Source organism: Odocoileus virginianus, chromosome 6 (genome assembly GCF_023699985.2).
Source record: "Odocoileus virginianus isolate 20LAN1187 ecotype Illinois chromosome 6, Ovbor_1.2, whole genome shotgun sequence".
Lineage (NCBI taxonomy): Eukaryota > Metazoa > Chordata > Mammalia > Artiodactyla > Cervidae > Odocoileus > Odocoileus virginianus.
Window position 1 is genome coordinate 74,738,536 of NC_069679.1, and position 22,029 is coordinate 74,760,564.

Genomic DNA, 22,029 nt, shown 5'->3' on the forward strand with positions numbered 1-22,029 from the left:
ACTTCCACATGCCCTGGTTCTCTAAAGGCCACCATGTTTCCGTCTGCCCAGCACCACCCTTGCAGCCTGGATTTAGAGCCTGAGAAGTCTTCAGAAGCCTTTCTGCCATGTGTTACTGCAGTTCTGAGTGGGTCCCCGCAAGCAGGTGGGACCAAGAAGGGGCTCCCATGCCCTATTCTTGCCGCTACGTTTACAGCATGCCCATGAGCAGCTACGGGCTGGGCCCCTGTGTTCCCAGACTCAAGGGGCCTGGTGGTATGTGGGTGTGGGCAGGCAGGAACCCTGGCCTTCAGGGATGTTGGAGGGAGAGTGTCACATGGTCCCTGACCACATGAGTAGATTTCGGGGAGTGCCAGATCTTAGCCACTTGGAAGGGAAGGGAGCTGCTTTGTTGGCATTTGATTGGGGGCTCGCCGGCATGATCTCTTCATCAGTGATGCCTCAGTAAATTAGGGGTCCCTATCCCCCTTTTATGGAAGAGGACCCTGAGGTTCAGAGAGGTTGAGCGACTTGCCCAAGGTGACAGGGATCCATGTAAAGAGCCAGGCCACAATTCCAGATCTGGCTGAAACAGCACAGTCCTCCAGACCCCCACTTCCTGACATTTCCCCTTCCTCGATAATGTAGTCTCAAGCTGCCCCAGGAAGGGGAAGCACAGTCCTGAGAAGGGCAAGTGGCTCTTGAGCTGACCCCCTGGGGCAGCTGAGCAGGGGGTCAGGGCCTCCAGAAGTGTGGACCTCGGTGCCCGTCAGGCAAGAGGAGGAATAAAGTCCCGCCCGCTCGCTGCTCCCAGCTCAGCCTCCCAGGACGCCGTCGGCCTTTGTGGGGAAGAGCGGCCAAGAGCGGTCCTCCTGCTTGAGCTGGAGCTCCTGGCCGGTGCCTCCGAGGGCCTGCACACAGCCTGTGCGGAGGGGATGTGCCAAGGGCCGGTTTCCTGCATGTGGCCTTCAGGGCACGGGGAGAGGGAGCCGGCTTTGGTTTGTCTGATGCTGTGGCCGGTGTTTAGCAGGCTTGGGTTTGGCTTTGAGGCTTTCCCCTCTCAGGTACATCCAGCTCCACCCCTGACCAGCAGAGCAATCACAGGAAGGACTAAGGACCATAGTAGGGGACCTGCCCTGCCGCCGCACCCCCACCCGCCGGGGACAGGCACCCCTCAGCAAAGAGGCTCTCATCGCCTTGGGAAGGGGCTCAGCTTGGCCTGATTAGATGCCCCAAGTATGCTCACGGCCATCAGCCTTGTCCACCCCTCTGCTGCCCCTCCTGACCTCCTAAGTCTTTACTCCGCCAGTACTTACGGTGGTAATAGTAAAAAATAATAATAATAATAATGAATAGTTACAGTGGTCTGAAATGGATTTTTTTTTTTGAACGGGATCTGTAAACATATTTGTCTAAAAAATGTTGCATGTTATAACATCTAGATATTGCATGAAATACCTTTATGGCAGGAGATTAAAGTTACCTGGATCAGAGGGGTCCCAGAAAATAGGGACCCCTGGCAGCCAAGCCAGGCCCACTCAGTCCCTGAGTGCCCTGCATGGGTAGTAGGTGGGACTCCTTACTTCCCAGAGGGAGAAGACAGATCCTGGGGGCTAGGGAAGACCCAGGAGGCTCATGGCCGCCTTAGGCCCCATTTGACAGATGGGGAAACTGAGGCCCTGAGCGGATGAGGGCCTTGTCTACAGTCCTGTAGCTCACGTGCCGAAGCTAGGGTAGGCCTGGCCCTGCCCCATGCTTGGTTGTGCATAGCCTGACTTTCTGAATGTAAATCCTCTTTGTCCTCTGGCTTCAGGGAGGGCCTCCAGGCCTCATGGTCTGGAAGACCTGATCTGTGAGCCTCAGGACCAACCAGGGCTTGTCACCATCTCGCTATTCCACTGTCACGCTGTGTACCCATGCCCAGGTCAGGCAGAGAATCGTAGGGGTGCTGGACAGACTCAACAATTCCAATCGTTTAAAAATATCAAAAAATTGAGGGTTTCAATAGATGGTCCTAGGCAAGGAGACCTCCCTTCCGCATGGTTCCCCTGCCATCCGTCCCTGATGCAGGCCTATGGGCCCCTTCATATTTCTTTCCTTGTGCATCGCTTAGGCGGTGCTCTGCTCTTGGGGACCAAGGTGGAGACAGCAAGGAATTCCTCTCCCAGCACATGTGGTGGAGAAGGTGGGCGATTTGAGCCACATGATAGTAAACACCAGGTGCTCTGTCTGGCTCCCACGGGCCCTCCTGGTGCCTCGCCCCATGGCTAGCACCAAAACAAAAAAAAAAGAACGTGTTGCCCTGTTGCCCACCCTGTGGGCACTCTCAGGCAGCACCCCAGCTGCTGCAGTCCATGGCCGAGGTCAGCACCTGACTGGCCAGCCCCGACCTAAGGTCAGCGTCAGGGTCTGCAGTGTTCATAAATACTCCTGGCCGGGCTGGCGAGGCTAGAGAAGGAATCCTCTCCTGACACCTGACTCACACTAGTGGACCCGCAGGAGTAGACCGTCCTTCTGTGATGCAGTGGGGAGGGCAGAGCCTTTGATGTCAGACTGGGCTGAATTCACTGACACCCCTGGCTCCGCTTGCTGGGCAGCCTTGAGTGAGTCACCGGACCTCTGTGCCACACTGGCATCGTCTGAAAAGCAGAAATGATAACCCGTCCTTTACAGGGCTACGGGAAACTTTATTACAATAGTGCTTATTAAATGCTCACACAGGGATATTGTCAGGACCTCACAAAGTCCATGATGCCCTAGCGTTCTCTGTAGGCATTCTGCAGTCATTGGAAGGAAACCTGCAAACTCATGTGAAAGTATGACTGAATTGTGAGTTTACTATGTATTTTCCAACTGATGAAGAATACAGGTACCAGGATTATGATAGAGGGGAATCAAGAAAGGTTTTGATGTTAAAAAACCCTCCTGGGCATTGTAGGCGGATGCCTTACCCGCTGAGCTACCAGGGAAGCCCCTAGGTTCACACGGAAAGTGTGAAAGTGTTAGTTGCTAAGTCGTGTCTGGCTCTTCACGACCCCACGGACTGTAGCCCTCCAGGCTCCTCTGCCCATGGAATTCTCCAGGCAGGAATACTGGGGTGAGTTGCCATTCCCTTCTCCAGGGGATTTTCCCAAACCAGGGATTGCATCTCCTGCATTGCAGGCAGATTCTTTACCCCTGAGACACCAGGGAACCCCATGGACATACAGACAGCATAGAGTTAAGTGGAAAAAGCTGATGGCTGGGTAGCATATATAGTCAAATCATAGGTATGGGTTTTTAAAGTTCCAAATCCTGGGCATATGCTTTGGGAATTTCTGGAAGGAGACACAAAAAGCTGTCCTTTGAGTTACCTCTGGGGAACCTTCTTAGGAATCCTGGAAGTGGGAAAGATGTTTTTCTTTCGACCTTACCCTTTTGGTTGTATGGAAGTATGTGCTCTCTATGAAAACAGTTTTAATTTAAAAAGTTGAAGAAACTGACTTAAGTAAACACGCTCGCAAATGCACCTAAGAAAAACATCAAAATGAAAAAAGGATCCTCTACAAACTTGGAAGCAAGTGCTCTGGACAGACAGACTTCCAGAGACAAGAGTTTTGTCCTTCTCCGCTTCCCTGCCCACCTGCTCCCCGTTGGCCCCTGCGGTGCTCAGCTCAGCACGCCAGGGTGGGTCGTCCCTCTGCCAGCAGCAACTGCTGAGACAAACCCTGGTGCAGGTCTGCCCGCAGGCTGGGCTCCCAGGGCTAGAGCTGACAGTGGATGAGGCAGCCTGGCTCTCCTGGGCAGGCAAGGGTTGGCCTCCCTCCCTCCCGAGTCTTTCTCGGCTTCACGCCCGGCAGAGCCAGGTTGGGGGAGTCGCTGGAGGAGCTTGATTGGACGAGTGGGCGGCTGCCCCCCTGCCTCGGAAACCATTAATCTTGTGTCTCCTCGGCCTCCCACCCACTGCCGCCCTGGCGCAGACAGACTGGAGAAAGGACTTGAAAGGGGCCCTGGGCTTCTGTCTGTGGTAGACCGTGACCCTGGAACGTACCATCTGGCTTTTCTCTGTGTCTTCTGACACCAATCCCCCAGGTCGGGACCCATCAAAGAGAGCTGTGTCTAGTGACATTTCTTATTGTTATTCCTTGGGCCAGGCCTTCTGGGTTCAAGGTCGCAGGTAGATGCAGCCTCCAGGGGCTGCCTGGGGGGGGCCTAGGGCCGCCTATCCTACTGTGGATGCCTTGGGTGGGGTTGGGGGTTTACCCTGGGAGACTCAGGACCACAAGACTCTATTCAGGGCTAGGCCAGGGGCCAGAACTTCCTGGGGCTCCCAGCTCTGTGCTTGCTTCCCAGCATCCTGACCTCTTCCCACACAAAGCAGCCAAAGCACCAGGTACCCAATCTGGGGTGTCAGCAAACTGTGTGACATTGTGTAGAGTTTGATGCTGGCGCAGGAATCTCAGCTTTAGTCTCAGATCCGTATTTGCTTTAAGAAGGCAGAGGCTGCTGGCTTTAGATTCATTCCAAAATAGAATTATTGGGGGTAGGGTAATTTGGGGCAGAGGAGAATGTCTTTGATTAACCTAGATGTTTGGTACTCAGAAGTGGACTCTTTCAGAGCAGTGAGTTCTCCATTGCTAGGGGTATGTAAGGAGAAGGGGAACCTGTTTGGATTGAGCTCACTGTTGTACACTTTGCCCTTTAGGAAAAAAAAGAATCCGTCATTTCACATCAGTGGGGAGCAGATGGTGGACCTGCACGGGGCCACGTTGGACAGCATCTCACCTTTTTACTTCTGACCTTTCCAGCATGGGGCAGCACCTCGTGAGCTAACTTGCACCTATTGGAAAGTTGGTTCACTCTCCCTAAGAGCTAACACATATCTAAGTGTTTACTGTGTGCCAAGCACAGCACTGCATGTTTTTACCATTTTTTGTCTTTGCACCCCCACAGTACTGCAGAGTAGGCACACATATTTTTCTCATTTGACAGATGAGAAGACCAGAGCTCAGAGAGGTTGAGTAGTATCCCCAAAGTCACAGAGCTAAAACAAGGCAAAGCCAGGATTTGAACCCAGAACTGCCTCCCCATCCGCTTTGCTGGACACCCTTGTGGGTGACAAAGGGTTCCCCCTGTCTTCTTTGCTCCCTGTTGGAAATTGTTTGCTTCCCCTTTTTGTCACTGTTTATACTATCAGTTTTAGAGGCTGTCAAGAAACTGGGTGGTCTCCACTTGGCTGCTTACTGCCTTGGCAGGTCTAGGGGTGGGAGGGGGTCAGGGCTGCAGGGGAGGGTGCCCAAGGGCTCACCCTTGGCAGTAAGGGGGCATTCACCCAGGACTGGAGGTGCTTAGGGTTGGGCATCTCATTCAGAGACAACCTTCTCAGGCATCAGACATATGCTCACCGAATCCTTGCAACAACCCAGGGCGTCTTTCTGTACAAACACTGAAACCAAGGCCCAGACTGGCTGCGTGGTTGGTCAGCTAGTGGACTGTGGAGTCAGAGTCAGATAAGGGTCTACATGATTCCTAACTCCATCTCTCCACTGGCGTCTGCATTTTATACAGTTCTGCCTCTGCTATGTTGTTGAAGGGATGTAGGGGAACAGAAAGGGTGCATTTACATAGGTGGATGAAGGCCATCCTAATCCCCCTTTTCCAGGTGCAGACCCCGAGGCCCCAGAGTGTCTTGTTGGGGAGAGAAGTTAGGGACCCAACTTACCATCAGGCCTCTCTGTGTCCCCTGGCTCCAGCCTTCCCTCTTTGCGGAGATGTCCAATCAGCAGATGCTGACCATTTGGAAGGAAATGGTCACGTGACTGTGCACAAGGGGAGGAGACTGGATGATCTGTTGGCTAGATGTTTTACTTATTGTTAAGTCAGTATTCACATCTTGATTTAAACAGGTGGAATTCTTTGACCAGTCCAACAGGACACTCCCTGTGTGGGAGTCTGAGGCCCTAGCTTAGCTCCTTTGGTAGATCTGTCATCATAACAAGACATTAGCCTCTGGATAATAAGGATAACAGCACCCCAACTCTTTGGGTACATGGGAGGGTTGGGTGAAGTCAAGACTCCAACGGTGGTGAGACTTGACTCCCTGCAAATCACAGCCTAGCAATGTCTCCACCCCTCACTCCGCCTCGGTGGGCCCTCGGAATCTGCATCATCTTCCCTGAGCACGCCTGCTGCTGTCGAGTCTTCTCTCCATGGGGGTGGATTTCCTTTTCAATGCAAGCAAGGCCATTGGAAGGCAAGTGTGGGGGATTAGCTGGGTGACAAAGCGATTTCTGATTACAAAGAAAAAGTGAGTGCGTGACTCTCTTTCTCAGATAGTCGGGCTCTCAAGGCAGTTCCCAAGAGGGGCTTTTAATAATGCCTTGACCAAAGACAGCATCGCCAGGACCTGGGCAGAGATGCCCAAGGTGACCATGTGGAAGGGGGCAGCACTCTCCGGGTGTATAAATATCAGTTGGTCACAAGTGGTCTCCTGCCTTCACAGTCACGCCCTGCTGCTCCTGGCCAGCTGCCACTGTTGGTGGAGCAGACTTGGGGCACCAAGATGGGGGGTGGAGGGGGCTGGTTCATGCAGGTGTCCAGGGGAGCTTGAGTAATTGTGGTAGCCATGGGTCAGGTTCTGTGCCTGCTCCGTGAAGAATGAGTCATGGCCCAGCAAGATGCCTGTAACTTTCCCGTGTTACTAGCCAGATCTGCAAATTACCCAGCAGAACCCACGCTGCTTTGGCCAGGAGGGCCAAATAAGCCAGACCTTTGGAGAGTCTAGCTGGAGGCAAAAGGGAAAAAGGACACCCACCCCCTCCCAGCCACTGGAACATCATTTGCTCTTGAGAATTAACCTGGCAGTGGGAGCCCTAAAAGTGGGCGTTTAAATCCCTTTTTCTTGTACGGCCGTCCCCTGGCATTTTGCTTCTGGGAAAACTTCCAGAGGAGCCCTTCTGGGAAAGGTAGAAATTCAGAAGTTCTGAGTAAGAAAATGGCAAGCCAAGAACATAACTTGGGGAGAAAGGCAGAGAACCCTGGATAGCGGCAGATGGACCTCAGACACTGGTCTGAAGACTGTTAGAGATCAGAACAAAATGAGGCAAGTAAAAGTAGCACTGGAGCCTTCCAAAGGCAGTCACTTCAAGGGCAAGGCTGTCTCCATGATTCTGAGATGATGGCCTTCCTCATTTGGGATGCTAAAATGACTTTTCTTTCTTTCTTTTTTTTTTTTTTAAATGTTCTTCTTTTATGAAATGATGGTCATTCTGGGTTCTACCCCCCACCCCCCCATTAAACTTCTTACTTGATGAAATAATCAACTTTGTATTGGCTCCCAAATTTGGCAGTAGTGGGGTTGAGTGGGGTTTGTTCCGTGAGATTGAAAGATGGGGAAACATTGGCCTAGGACCCAGAACCCAGACCCCAGATGTCCACCAGCTAGGCCACAGGCTTTGTAGGGAACCTGGGCAGCAAGTGCTGGACACAGGATACAAACACTCCTCGCTGATACTTTTCAAGGGAGAGGCTCCTGTGAGATGGGGCTCCATCCACTCTGTCTTTCCCCCTTGCAACTCTGCTCTGTGACATTCAAGGGGCAGCTGATTGGAAGTCCCAGAGAGGGGAGAGCTCTTCTCTACTTTGGCCAAGCGCCATCCTCACCCTCCCTGGATTCTACCCCTGGCCTCCTGCAAGGAGGAGTTGGGGGAGATGCATGTCTCAGCTGCATGTCTGAGAAGAAAGACTCCTGTTACCCATTGTGTTGATGGCAGTTCAGGGCCAGGCCCTGTACAGGCCGTCACAGCCCCAGGTGCTCATTTGAGAGGATCCAGAGGAGAAAAGCGCTCAACTCCTAGTGTCAGCTTGTGTCAAAAGAGAAAAGGAAAATCTGAAACAGACTGGGAATGGTCATTCATGAAAGAGCTCAGTCCTGTCTGACTTTTTGTGACCCCAAGGACTGTACAGTCCATGGAATTCTCCAGGCCAGAATACTGGAGTGGGTAGCCCTTCCCTTCTCCAGGGGATCTTCCCAACCCAGGGATCAAACCCTCCCACATTGCAGGCGGATTCTTTACCAGCTGCGCCACAAGGGAAGCCCAAGAACACTGGAGTGGGTAGCCTATCCCTTCTCCAGCGGATCTTTGCAACCCAGGAATCAAACTGGGGTCTCCTGCATTGCAGGCAGATTCTTTACCAACTGAGCTCTCAGGAAAGCCCCATGAAAGAGCACACCTTCTTAATCCCCATTCTAGCCTTTTCATCCTGGAGAGTGTAAAGTGTTAGTCACTCAGTCCTGTCTGACTCTTTGCAACCCCATGGGCTGTAGCCCACCAGGCTCCTCTGTCCATGGGATTCTCCAGGAAAGAATACTGGAGTGGTTGCCATTTCCTTCTCCAGGGAATCTTCCCAGCCCAGGGATTGAACCTGGGTCTCCCACATTGCAGGCAGATTCTTTACCATCTGAGCCAACCAGGGAAGACTTCAGATTAAACGACCCTGATGAATAGGGACCACAGTGACACATTGCTTCAGAGAGCACCCCAGGGTTTAGGGTGAGGGTAGCCCCACTTTCTGGGCAGTGGGAGGGAGCCAAGGCCTACAGCCCTCTTCAATTCAGACCCACAACTGCAGAAGCATTTGTGAAACTTAAGGGCTGCAAGATGCTCTCAAGAGAAAGAAGTTTCTGTGGTTGTGGTTCTCCAGAGAATCAGAACAAATAGTGTGCATATACACACATATATATACATATGTTTATAGATGTTGCTGTTGTTCAGTCCTAAGTAGTGTCTGACTCTTTTGAGACCTCGTGGACTGTAGCCTCGGGGGCTGAGGGCCATTCATGCACCGCGTGAAATGCATATCTGAGCAGGGCCTGTCACCAGCAAGGGGGATCATGGGCCAGGACACTCTAAGTCAATCTCTTCTGCCTTTCCCTCTGAAATGTAAGCACATTTTGTTGTTCCGTTGCTCAGTCGTGTCACACTCTTTGCGACCCCATGGACTGCAGCATGCCAGGCTTCCCTGTCCTTCACCATCTCCCAGAGCTTGCTCAAACTCATGTCCATTGAGTCGGTGATGCCATCCAACCATCTCCTGCTCTGTCGTCCCCTTCTCCTCCTGCCTTCAATCTTTCCCAGCACCAGGTTCTTTTCCAATGAGTCAGCTCTTCGCATCAGATGGCCAAAGTATTGGAGTTTCAGCTTCAGCATCAGTCCTTCCAATGAATATTCAGGGTTTATTTCCTCTAGGATTGACTGGTTCGATCTCCTTTCAGTCCAAGGGACTCTCAAGAGTCTTGCCTGGAAATCCCATGGACAGAGGAGCCTGGTGGGCTACAGTCCTTGGGGATCGCAAAGATTCGGACACGACTGAATGACTTAGCACGCACACACTCGGGAAACTTCAGGTAGCTCTCCCAGCCATTTTCTTCGCCCTCTCCTCTTCCTCCCCTTCTCCACCTCCTCCTCCTTCCCCCTTTCTCTGTCTCTCCCTCCCTCTGCCCTCCCATCCCCTCCTTTCCCTCCAGTGCTCATTTCCCCTCCCCTCTCCTTCCCTCCTCCCCTCCCCACTTTAGGTCTCCCCGCCTCTCCCCCTCTTCTCCTCCTTCTTGCTCAGTATCCCCTCCAGGTCCCTGGTGCTCAGAGTCATCTCTGGCTCCAGCCCAGCCTCTTGAATATCCTTAATGATTTTTACCTCCCCACCCCCCCACCCCCCCCACCCCAACCCCACCCCCCACCCCCCCCACCCCAACCCCACCCCCACCCCCCCCACCCCCCAACCCCCCCAACCCCCGCCCGGAGAGACAAAAGTCATTCAGAACCAAGTATATGAGCCGGGTTGTTGACCGAGTTGGTCACTAATCCAGAGATGATAAATGAGGTGTAGTAATCAGACTAATTTTTTTTTTAATATTAATACTGTTTTGAAGATGGCCCAGTGCCCAGAGGGTGGAGGAACTGCCTTCTAAATTCTCCTGTGAGGTGGTTTGGGAGCTTAAATGCTGAGTTTAGGAAATGGCAACCCACTCCCGTGTTCTTGCCTGGAGAAGCCCATGGACAGAGGAACCTGGCAGGCTGCATGCAGTCCATGGGGTCGCAGAGTCGGACATGACTGAGTGACTAACACGCAGATACACACACACACATGCTGAGTTTACGGGCATGATCGGAGAGAGTAGAGTGTGCCCGGCAGTAGTTCCTAGTGAACCCAGGGTGAGATATCCATGAATCTTAGCAAACAGATCCCAGAGGGGAGAGGGAAACAGACAAAGCCTTGCATCTCCAGGGGCCTGTGGTCAGGTTGGTAAACCAAGGTTAAGTTAGCTATTCTCTGCCAAGCCTCTCCTTTGCCTTTCAGATGTCTCTGTGGGAACTTGGCAGGGACTCCTCCCACGCTGATTTCCTCTTTTTCTTGTGTGTGCACCTAATTTCACCATGTGCTCACTGCCTGCCTGGGAGAGCAGCTACCCAGGAGGCCAGGCCCTTTCCCTGTGATGATGGATCCCTGCAGAGGTGGAGGTTGCTCCCGGGGGTTCACCCTGCTACCCCTGGGCATAGTTGGAGTGGGAGAGAATGGCGGTGTCCTGCCTCCTGGACTGCCTCTTGCTGGGCAGGCCTCCTTTCTGTCTACCCTTGGGCTGCATTGCCTCTCCCTGCTCAATCTCTGGGAGCCCTGATCTGGGGGCCCTGGACGATGAGCCAGGTTTGGAAACCTTGCTACTCTCATAGCTTAGAATATAGCCTTGCCCACTCCCCAACAAGGGTGTTTAAAATCTCCACAAATTATATCAAAGCATTTGTATTAAATGTCTCACTAAAATGATTTTCATTGTAAAAGTTACTTGGAAAGGTGAAAAACACTTTGGAATATTGGTGATGCAAATAACTCATTGACTTTACAATAACCTCTGATTTCTTGCAAATCATTAAGTCAACTCAGAAATTCCTACCAAAAAAAAAACTAATCAACCGATTATTTTCAGATGTGATGAAATGTTTTTGAATACATCATTAACAACAAGTTGACATCATGTTATGTTTGGTGGACATTTAATTAAACATTAAAACTTTTTGATTTTGCATGTTTTTCCTTTTCATATTGAGGATTAATAATATTTTGCATATTTCAAACATGTGAAGGTCTGTGAAAAAGTTCACGGGCCAGGGGCTCTGTGTGTATAGAGCTGAGTGGACAAACCAACCCTGATCCACCCTGGGGAGTTCCAGGGTAGGGAAGAGGCAGGAGGGGGAGGTGAAGAAGGAGAAGATGATGCTGGAGAAGCCCAGGGTCTCCAGAGAGCCAACTAGGGTGGTGGGTGGAGCTGGGGCTAGGGGTTGGGGGGCTGTGTTCTGGATTCTTCTCTGATGTTTAGTTGATCTCACGTGTAAAAGGGCTTTGAGGCCTTGTTCTGTTGCCAGGGGTGCTTCTCCTCTAGCCCTCTAGATGCGCATTTAGTTCCCTCCTTCTCTTCATTCAAGACCCTACTCAAATGGACACATGCGTATGTACGGCTGAGTTTCTTCGCTATTCACCTGAGACTGTCACAACATTGCTAATGGGCTGTGCTGTTGGTGCTGCTAAGTCTATTCAGTCGTGTCCGACTCTTTGCAACCCCGTGGACCATGGCCCAGCAGGCTCCTCTGTCCATGGGATTCTCCAGGCAAGAATACTGGAGTGGGTTGCCATTTCCTCCTCCAGGGGATCTTCTCGTCCCAGGGAGCGAACCCATGTCTCTTATGTATCCTGCATTGGCAGGCAGATTCTTTACCACTAGTGCCACCTGGCTATACCCCAGTACAAAAAAAAAAAGAAGAAGAAGAAGAAAGAAAGCAACTGTAAAAAAAATGTCATCTTAGTTAAAATGACACTTCATCCTTCTCCAATATATGATGCAATGTTAAGGACCCATTAATACTATGAAGACAAAGGAGTAGGGAGGGTCCTCTGTTATGCATTAGTTTACTCGCACGTGATCTGTCTGGAGCCTCTTGCTGAATGGGATTGTGTTTTGTTCACGGTGGTGTCTCCAGCACCTTGGACAGTGCCTGGCACCTAGTAACTCCACACTGCTTGTTGACCCCTTAAATGAGCGAGAATCTTTGTCTGCTGCCTCCAGTGGCTGTTGGGAGAATCAGGGGAGAAAGATGCACTCTTCAGATGATCAACTACTGTGCCAGCGGCCCCAGGAGTCAGAACACATTTTGTATTTGCAGACAGGTTTCCGGGTGTTCACTACATGGCTCACAGAACAGCAGTTCTCAAACTTGTCTCGGTGACAGTCCCTTGGAGAACATATTAGGGTTTCCCAGGTGGTACAGTGGTAAAGAATCCACCTGCTAATGCAGGAGACAACATAGGAGACTTGGGTTCAATCCCTGGGTCAGGAAAATCGCTTGGAGTAGGAAAAGGCAGCCCATTCCAGTATTCTTGCCTGGAAAATCCCATGGACAGAGGAGCCTGGTGGGCTAGAGTCCTTGGGAACACAAAGAGTCAGATATGAATGAGCAACTGAGCATGCACACGCAGAAAACATATTAAAGTGTAGGTTGAAGCCTCATGCCCAAGGATCCTGATTCCATGGGTCAGGGGCAGAGCCTCGGCATCTGAATTGAACAAACCCTCTGGGTGATAGTGTTGCTGTTGGTCACTAGACCACACTGGGTGAAGCCCTCCCCAAGCACCAGTTGTAATTTTCACTTCATTTTGTAGGTCAAGACAAGAACCCAGAACCCCTGGGCTGTCTCAAGCTGGAATGTAGTGTGACCCTGGAGCCCACAGTTCCAGATTTGGTGGTTGATGGGGCTGGGGGGCTGCCCCTCTCGAGGGGCACTGAGTCCTCTGCACAGAGAAATGTGACTGGTTTGGGCATCCCTAGTCCTAGTCCCCCTGTTTCTTCTTTTGAGACTAGAGGATCGAGGCACTGCTGTCACACAGGCAGCTCCGGAATGTACATCAGGTCCTGCAGGGCCAGCCTGGCTTACATCAGCCTGCAGCCTTCATCTCTGAGCAGTGACAGCGGCTGTGCTGTATGGGAGGAGCGGGTCTCGGTGCCCCCAGGAGGGCAGGGGTAACCGGTGACTGCCTGATGACCCTGGCACAGGGCACAGAGCTGTTGGCATTAGAAGCTGAAGCAGCCCAAAGCTAATGAGCCCAGTGTGGATGGAGGCAGCCAGTTGGCTGCTTCTCTGAAGCAGGACAGATCCTCCCAACCTGATGTGCTTGTGCAAAGGGCTTGCAAATTCCTCTGGTACAACCTCTGGCTGGGTGGTTATTGACGCTGGGCCGTGGCCCCCGGCCGCCCAGGCCTCTGATGGATTCCAAGAAGCAGACACTGTGCAAGTCACAAATGTACCGGCCACCTGTGAGGACAGGGTATCCAGCCACAGTTACATCCGCAGAGCAGACTTGGGATCCCCAGGTCAGGAGGCAGGTTTGAGGGGCCATCAGGCCTTGGCCCAAAAAAGAGTGCAGGTGGCAGCTGCCAGTCCTCTGGCCTCACTCACTGGTTCATTCTTTTGTTCATTCCACGAAGAAGTATCAGGCACCTTCTATGAGGACACAAAGATGCAGGAGACAGTCTCTGTCCTCAAGGGACTTAACCAATAAATGCTGCCCCGAGGTACAAGCATTTACACAGCTGCAAGCAGCCACTGCATGCATAGTGCTGCACACAGTTCAGTTCAGTTCAGTCGCTCAGTCGTGTCCAATTCTTTGCGACCCCATGGACTGCAGCATGCCAAGCTTCCCTGTCCATCACTAACTCCTGGAGCTTGCTCAAACTCACGTCCATCGAGTCAGTGATGCCATCCAACCATCTCGTCCTCTATCGTCCCCTTCTCCTCCTGCCTTCAATCTTTCCCAGCATCTGGATATTGGAGCTTAAGCTTCAGCATCAGTGCACACATTAGGTGCCTAGGAAATCTCTTTTGAAGAGCGCGAGATGCAAGAGAACATTGAGGAGGAAGAAGGAAGGAGTGAGAACAGTGCAAGGGAAGGCTTCTCAAGGAAAGAGGGAAGAAGCATTCCAGACAAGAGGGTCAGAGTTATAAAATATTTGAGGCATGTCAAGCAATTTGGTTAGGTTGATGGTGTAAAGGAAAGTAAGAGCTAACTTTTATAAACACTGAGTCCCAATCAGGCAATGTTCTGAGCACGTTACACATGCTCTTAACCCTCAGGTGATGCAACTATATAATGGGAGTGATAGCAATTTCTTTAACCCTTGGAGATTGCCATCACCCCATTATACAGCTGCATAGCCTGAGGCCCAGAGAGGTTAAGTTAGTGCTCCAGCCCACGCAGGTAGTAAATGGCAGAGCCAGGTGTTATACCACTCACCAATTGGTACTTGATCAATCTGAGTCTTGATTTTACCATCTGTAAAATGGGATACCCAGGCTTCTCTTGTGGGGTTTCCCAGAGGGATAAAGAAAGTTATGCACAAATACACATGGAAAATTTGTCAAAAGATACAAGACTCACAGACAACTTGGTAGCAGGGGTTACCGTGGGGAGGCTGAGTAGGGGACCAAGAATTAGGAGAACAGACTAGTTGCTGGATCACTTGTTGGGCCTCTGGTTTGGTTAAATTACAAGGAACCTTAATGTGAAGGACCTGGGGTGAGCGTTCAGTTTGGGAGGAAAAAGAGAAGTTGAGGCTGGTGTCCCTGGAGAAGGGATGGCATCTGTCTGTAGTGGACAGTCCCCACCCCACTGTGACCCCACCCCACCCCTCTCTCTTTGAGGGGAAGGACGCTGGGGCCACAGGCCTTCTCCTTATACAATGTGTACATTTTATCTCTGCAAACTTCTTGCAGACTTGGTTTAAAGATCTCAGCTCAATACCATTAGTGTCTATCTGCAGAGGGCCCTTTGTAAAATTGATTAGAAAGTGGGCTTTTGCATGTGGGGTGGGGGTGGTGGGGGCCTAATCGGATTTGAGCACTAGATGGTATCTAATTCCCTGCATCTAGCAACTGGCTTGGGGACCTCCCGGGGAGCCAGGGCCCCTAATTTGGTTTGCGAATACATTAGCCAAACAAGCTGAGGGGGCTTCTGTGGGGAGAGGGTTTGGGGAGGGTGGGGCAGGGAAACGGTGGGAAGGCTGGGGAAATGAAAGAAGTGCTTTCTGCCCAGGTCCTGGGTGTCGCTGTACCCAGGATTGCCAAGGGAGTGAATTTCTGATGATTTTAGCCGAGCCAGGAGAATGAAGCAAACTTTTAAAGCGACTTGCATTCCTTGCCAATTTATTAAGCCCCTATATGTATCCTTTTTTCATTTTTCAAATTTTTCTAAAAAGTAACTGTTGTGCTTAGTCGTTAAGTCATGTCTGACTTTTCACGACCTCATAAACTGTACCCACCAGCTTCCTCTGTCCATATTTTCCCAGGCAAGAATATTGGAGCGGGTTGCCAATTCCTTCTCCTGGAGATCTTTCCAATCCAGGGATCGGACCTGCGTCTGCTCCACTGGCAGGCGGATTCTTTACTGATGAACCACCAGGGAGTTTGTGGCGTTAGTGGTGGTGGTGTTAGTCCCTCAGTCGTGTCTGACTCTCTGCGACCCAGTGGACTGTAGCCCACCAGGCTCCTCTGTCCATGGGACTCTCCAGGCAAGAATACTGGAGTGGGTAGCCAGTCACTTCTCCAGGGGGTCTTCCTGACCCAGGGATTGAACCTGGGTCTCCTGCATTGCAAGCGGATTCTTTACCCTCTGAGCCACCAGGGAAGCCTGCTAATACTCACATGTATAACCAAAAAAGTCAAACACTTTGAGAGCGCAGGCATGACTCATGAGTCGTTCTTTCTCCCCTAGTCCTTGGCCCCACAGTCAGCCTTCGCATAGTAACCGCTGTTACTAAGTTTTCTGTAAACATTGTATGTTTCTTCAGGCTTTCAGCATGCGTAAACAGCTTTCTTAATCCCTCCCAGAAACCTGCAAGAGAAGCCTGGATGTCTCGTTTCACAGATGGAGAAATGGAGGCTAGGACTGGTAAAGTGCCAGCTGGTGAGTGGTGAGGTCAGGATCCAAGTTGTCAGTGGCCTGGTCTTAAGTCCTGGGGTCTTTTCAGGGCATCACGTGCCAGTCCTGAAAAGAGAGAGGACAGCTCAAACCTAAGCCCTTGGATTTTTATTTCTCCAGCTCTTATCTTGAAGAGCTGTGCTGCCATTTTGCCCATATGTACCCAAGAAAGTTCAAAACAAGAGGGGAAACTTGCAAGGGCATCTTGGTGGGAGACTCCTTCAGTTCAGCAGCCCTCAGGAGAAGGCGTTGAGTGAATTCTTCTCTGTTTCATCAGGATCTCATGGGTGTCTTCCTTCTGTCCCCTTCTCTGCCAGGCCTTGTGTGTGTGGAGGGGGATGAAGGTGTATATGAGTGACCATGTGTGCTATAAAATACCTGTGGGTCTTAGAACCTAAGATCAGCTTCCAGTTGATTACAGATGGTCCTGGTTGGTTATAGATGGCAATGGTATCAACCTCATAAGGTTCTTGGGAGGTCTGAATGTTATGCTGGCATAGTAGCTAGCCCGTGGTAAGCTCTCAATAAATATTAGCAATAATTAGTAATACTGGCTAGGTAACCCTTCATGTATTATTCATCTACTCTGTACAAGTTACCTAAACCAGAATATAAGAATAGTATTGTTCTTATATTATTATGCCATTATTTCATAGCTAATATTATTTAAAATATAATCATATTTACATACTGCTGTACTCTGTCTGACTGTTTGCGAACCCATGGACTGTAGCCCACCAGGCTCCTCTGTCCATGGAATTGTCCTGGCAAGAATACTAGAGTGGGTTGCCCTTTCCTTCACCAGGGCATCTTCCTGACACGGGGATCGAACCCCTGTCTCCTGCAGGGGCAGGCGGATTCTTTACCACTGTGCCACCTGGAAAACCCAATTACATAGTAGAATTTTTTAAAAGCAGAATTAGTGTAATGACAGGCAGACAAGAAACGCTCAAGAAATGTGATCTCACATTTTTGTTCCCTTCCATTTACCAGCTTTAAATCAAGATCTCGGTTCTCTTTTGTCTCCATTCTGAATCTTAATTTCTCCTAGGGTGAAGGAGAACAGGGAAAATCAATGCAGTCCGGAGGGGAGGGCAGGGTTTGGGGAAGGAGTGGGGAAAAGGGGTAAAACCTCCCACGTGGAAGGTTTTGGAGGGACCAGAGGACCTCAGCTCTGATGCTGTAGAGTAAAACTCAGAATTATGTAACAGCTGGATTACGGGGCGATTATTAGCTTTGCTTAAAGATTTTCCGCTTACCCAAGGATTAGCTGCGGGGTTCCTTTAAATAGCCGGCTTTTCTCATGCATCTGTACTGTAAAGAAAGGGGGGAGGGCCAAAAAAGGGGCCGGGATGGCGAGGCAGGACTTCGTTCTGAGCCTGCCTGCCGGGTGACGGTCGTTTTATCTCGTGGAGCCTCCGTTTCCTTGATGGGAGAGAGGAGCAGCGGCCCTGAGGTGCAGCAGGAGGACCTCAAACAGCTGGGTCAGGCTGTGCGGCACAGCTAAGGCGCCGGGCGGGTCAGACCTGCCCCGGAGGGCGTGGGTGTGCAGCAGCAGCCCAAGGGATGCTCCGGGCCCCGCAGCCGCCCTGCCAGTGTTCCAACATCCAGGCTCCCTAATGGAGCCCCCAGGGGTTTTTCTGGACCGAGCCCCCGCCCGCCCCTCCGTCACATCTGTCATGCCTTCAGTTGCCTGGCTTCCACACACACCCCTCTCCCAGCCATCCCAGGATACCTCTGATTCCTATCCCTGTTTCCCATCTGTGATTTTCGCCTGGTGGTGCATGCCACACCCGATTTCCTTATTGGCCTGGCTAACACTTTACTTGTCCGTCAAGGCAGCCTAGGGGAGGACACCTCCTCCAGGAAGCCTTCCCTGACCTCCTTCCCTTGAGAATGGTTAGACACCCTTGCTTTCTGCTTCAAGGGTCCAGTTCATAGGCAGGTGTGACTCTATCATAGCACTATTAGGCACTTTATCATCATTGTTCATTTGTTTGACACAATCAGCTTGTCAAAATGAAGTTGAATAAACAGGTAGTAACTATTTTATGTGAGGTAAATGTGCTTCATCCCCAGGCACATAGAGCACTGCTACCCCCACCCCCCACAACCCAGGAAGCAAACAGCATGTCCTTAAGAGCCAAGCCCTGGTGTTAGACCACAGGACTCCAAATGAACCCTCATTCTACACCAGCTGTAGGAGGTGTAGAAGGACCAAATTACTGTGTCCCTCAGTTTCCCCATCTTTAAAATGGGGTTGAATAGCTCTGACCTCTTAGGATTGCTGCTAAGATGAAGTAAGGGCTGCACTTACTACGGTACCTGGACACTGTTCCGTGCTAGGTGGTAGGTGGCATTAGAAAACTCTGGAATCCTGCCCCTGCAGACCCTGCCCAGGCCCCCGACTGCTCCCCAGGGTTGCTGAGCTTGCTGTTTCTCTCTCTTCCTGGCTCCAGTGAACTTTCTCACTTCTCTACCCGCCCTAACCAGTCAGCACGGAAGTAATCCAATTTTACTTGATTATTAGTCATTACTTTCTGCTGCTCTTTATGTTTATTACTTTTTTTTAAGTGTTCGAGATTTAATTGAGTTGATTGATTAGTACCATCACTGATTGGAAGGAGATACTCTGTAACCCTCTCCTCCCTCCAGTCTGTACCTTCCCCCCCAGAGCGGACCTGAGCTGGTTGTTGGGGTCCAGGGCACCTGCTGTAGAGAGGCAGAGACGTGGCTTGGTGGAGACGGCACCTGGCCCTGCCTGGCTGAGTGACTTGGGGTGAGCTCCTTACCCTCTCTGAACCTGTGTTTCTTCCTCTGTAGAAAGGTGATTGAACTCCATGAGCCATCTTGTCCCTTTCTGCCCAAAACTTCTATGAAAACTCTGCGACTAAATACCACCACCCCCCGCCCCTGCCTTGCTCTGTGAATCATTCATTCATTCAGCATCACTGAGAGCCCATGCCCAGCACTCAGCCAGGTGCCGTGGGGTCCAGATGTGAGTGAGACCTGGGCCCCGCCTTCCAGGAGCCTGATAAGCAGCAGACTGCAGCATTGATAAATTACCTGCGGTCCAAATTCAACAGGGTTTCAGAGGGGAGTCCCTAACTCTGGAAAGCTGTGGGGGGTGGGGGGTGGTGACCACAGTCCACAGCAAAACAAAACAGACTGTGATGGAGAGAGATGACCTTGATGGAGGTCACCCCTCTGTGCCAAATACTGTGCCTAATCTCTTTCTTCTCATTTTCTCTAATCCTGACAGCAACACTGTGACTAGCAGAATGTAATAGTGACTTTACAGAAGAAGCAGTTGAAACTCAGAGAGACCAAGTGGCTTGCCTAATGCCACACAGCAAGTAAATGACATCTGAACAATATTAAAGCATGTCCTGCCTATGCAGTTTCCCACCATGTACAATGTTCAATCGTTTGAGAGAAGTTTTTTAAAAGTTCAGCTAATTTCCCCAAATATCATTTCTCTTTTCATTTTTGCATGTTATCTTCCATGCATACTCTTTATACTGTGAATAGACATGTATTTCTCTCCAGGGCAAAGGCCCTGAGGTGATAATGCCCTTGGCATATTTGGGGACAAGAAAGGAGGCTGGATCGTAGGGAGAGGATGGAAGGTGAAGTTGGAAAGGCAGCCAGGGTTAGGGTATGGGTTAGGGTATGGAGAGCTTTGCAGGCCGTGGTGGGGACTGGGTTTTATTCCTAACAGCCTTCACCGATGTCTTCCAATCCCTGTTGTTTCTAACATCCACAATTCAACCCAGTGGGTGTGGCTTTATTTACCAACATTGAAGTTGTTTCCAGTGTGGTATATGTGTGTGTGCATGTGTTGTGTGTGCTTTTGAAGTGACTGACTGTTATGTGTCACTGTCACATTTCAAGCTTGTGACTTTGGCTTCCTGTGAACTTTCTTTTTCTTTTTTTTTGGCCACACCATGTGGCTTGCAGGATCTGAGTTCCCCAGCCAAGGATCAAACTCAGGTCTGGCAGTGAGAACACCATGTCCTAAACCCTGGACCACCAGGGGACTTTCCTGGTTAACTTCCTTAATCTAAAGCAGTAGGAATTGAGGTGACTGGTTTGGTGTGTTGTCACCTGTGTGACTAGACTGGTGTGGCCATCCCGCAGCTTGTGGTGGAGAGAGGAGAAGGTATTCTAGCTAGCAGGCCTCTGTGTGCAGAGAAGCAGAGTCAGGAAGAGGAGGCTTGTCTGGAGGCCTCCAGCCCTGAAGGAGGAGTGGGCGGGGAGGTAAATGTCTCCGAAAGACAGGTCAGCATGCATGGCCCTTCACCTTCTCTTCAAGATGCAAAGTTGGAGCTTTTACATTTTTTACAGTTTTTAAAAAAAATTTTGTACTAGAATAGTTTTGCCTTTGCAGAAAACTTGCAAAGATAGTGCACACTGTTCCTGTCTACCCCTACCCAGCGTCCCCTCTCACTGACTGCTGACGGCACGTTCGTCACAATGCTGAAATGGCATTGGGATGTTACTATTAACTAAATGCTGAACTCTGTTCAGATTTCGTCCGCTTCCCACTGCTGTCCCTTCTCTCTTCCAGGACTCAGCCCACCTCACCGCCCTGCATCCCGTAGTCACACCTCCTTAATCTCCTCTGGTTTGTGACAGCTTCTCAGACTTTTCTTAGTTTTCATGAGCTTGACTGCTTTGAAGTTTGCTGGCTGGGTATTTCACTTTTGTATTTTTACACTTTCTTTTGCCATTGGGAATCATGATGTTGAGAGGCAGAGACATGGCAGAGGTCAAGCTCAGAATGCAGGAGTTGGAAGGGCCCGGGTTCAAATCCTGACTGTGCCCCCGACCCACGAAGAACCCTGCCATTTCTCGGTTTCTCTCCCCTTACAGTGGGGTGAGGCTGCCTCCCTCGGGAATGGGGGACCTGGTGACAGTTCCCTGGATGGATGCTAAAGTACTCAGAAATTCAGGTTTCCTCTTTGGGGGACCCCTGATGGGACCAATGGCCCTGAAGACCTTGTTCACTCCTCTCCAGGAGCCAGGGTTATGAAATGCCCGAGTGAGGAGGATGATGGGGAGGGTGTGACAACTTTACAGGAAGCGGACACTTTGCAAAACTTTTGAAAATAAGATCATAATTTGGTCCCCGCAGTAACTCCATGAGACAGTGAGATGGGTTAGACATGTTAGAGTCCCTTGGACTGCAAGGAGATACAACCAGTTCATCCTAAAGGAGATCAGTCCTGAGTGTTCATTGGAAGGACTGATGTTGAAGCTGAAACTCCAATACTTCGGCCACCTGATGCGAAGAGCTGACCCATTTGAAAAGACCCTGATGCTGGGAAAGATTGAGGGCAAGAGAAGGGGACGACAGAGGATGAGCTGGTTGGATGGCATCACTGGCTCAATGGACATGAGTTTGGGTGGACTTGGGGAGTTGGTGATGGACAGGGAGGCCTGGAGTGCTGCGGTTCATGGGGTTGCAAAGAATTGGACATGACTGAGCCACTGAACTGAACTGAACTGAAGAGATGAAGAAACTGAGGCTCAGAGACCATCAAGAATCTGCTAAAGGTCATGGAGGGAGGAAGGGACAGAGCGGAGACTTGAACTGAGAAAGCCCGGATTTGGTGTTCCTCCCAGCTCAGCCTGGCCCGAGTTGGCTGGTGGGCAGGGCAGGTGACCCTGGGGTGGATGTGGGTGCAGAAGTTGTGCTCCCCTGATCCTGGGCTGGAGGGGGTCTGTTGTGTAGAGCAGGTGGATTGGCGTTTGGCTGGGACATGTGGACGGGACAGGGCAAGAGAGTGGAGACTTACGGATTCCCAGTCTCTCCACGTCGTCTTGATCTCAGACCTTGTAGACCAGGCAGTGTGTCATTTAGTAATGTGGATTTTCTCTTTCTCTTTGGCGATTTCATTTTTAACCCTTGAATTACCTTGAATTACCAGGATGAGCAGAGAGCTCATCACTGGGGCCTGCTTCCCAGGGACACCTGGGGACTAGTGCTCTCTGCAGTGTCTTGCGTCTCCTGGCCCCTCCAGCAGATGGCTAGGCTGTCTCCATTTT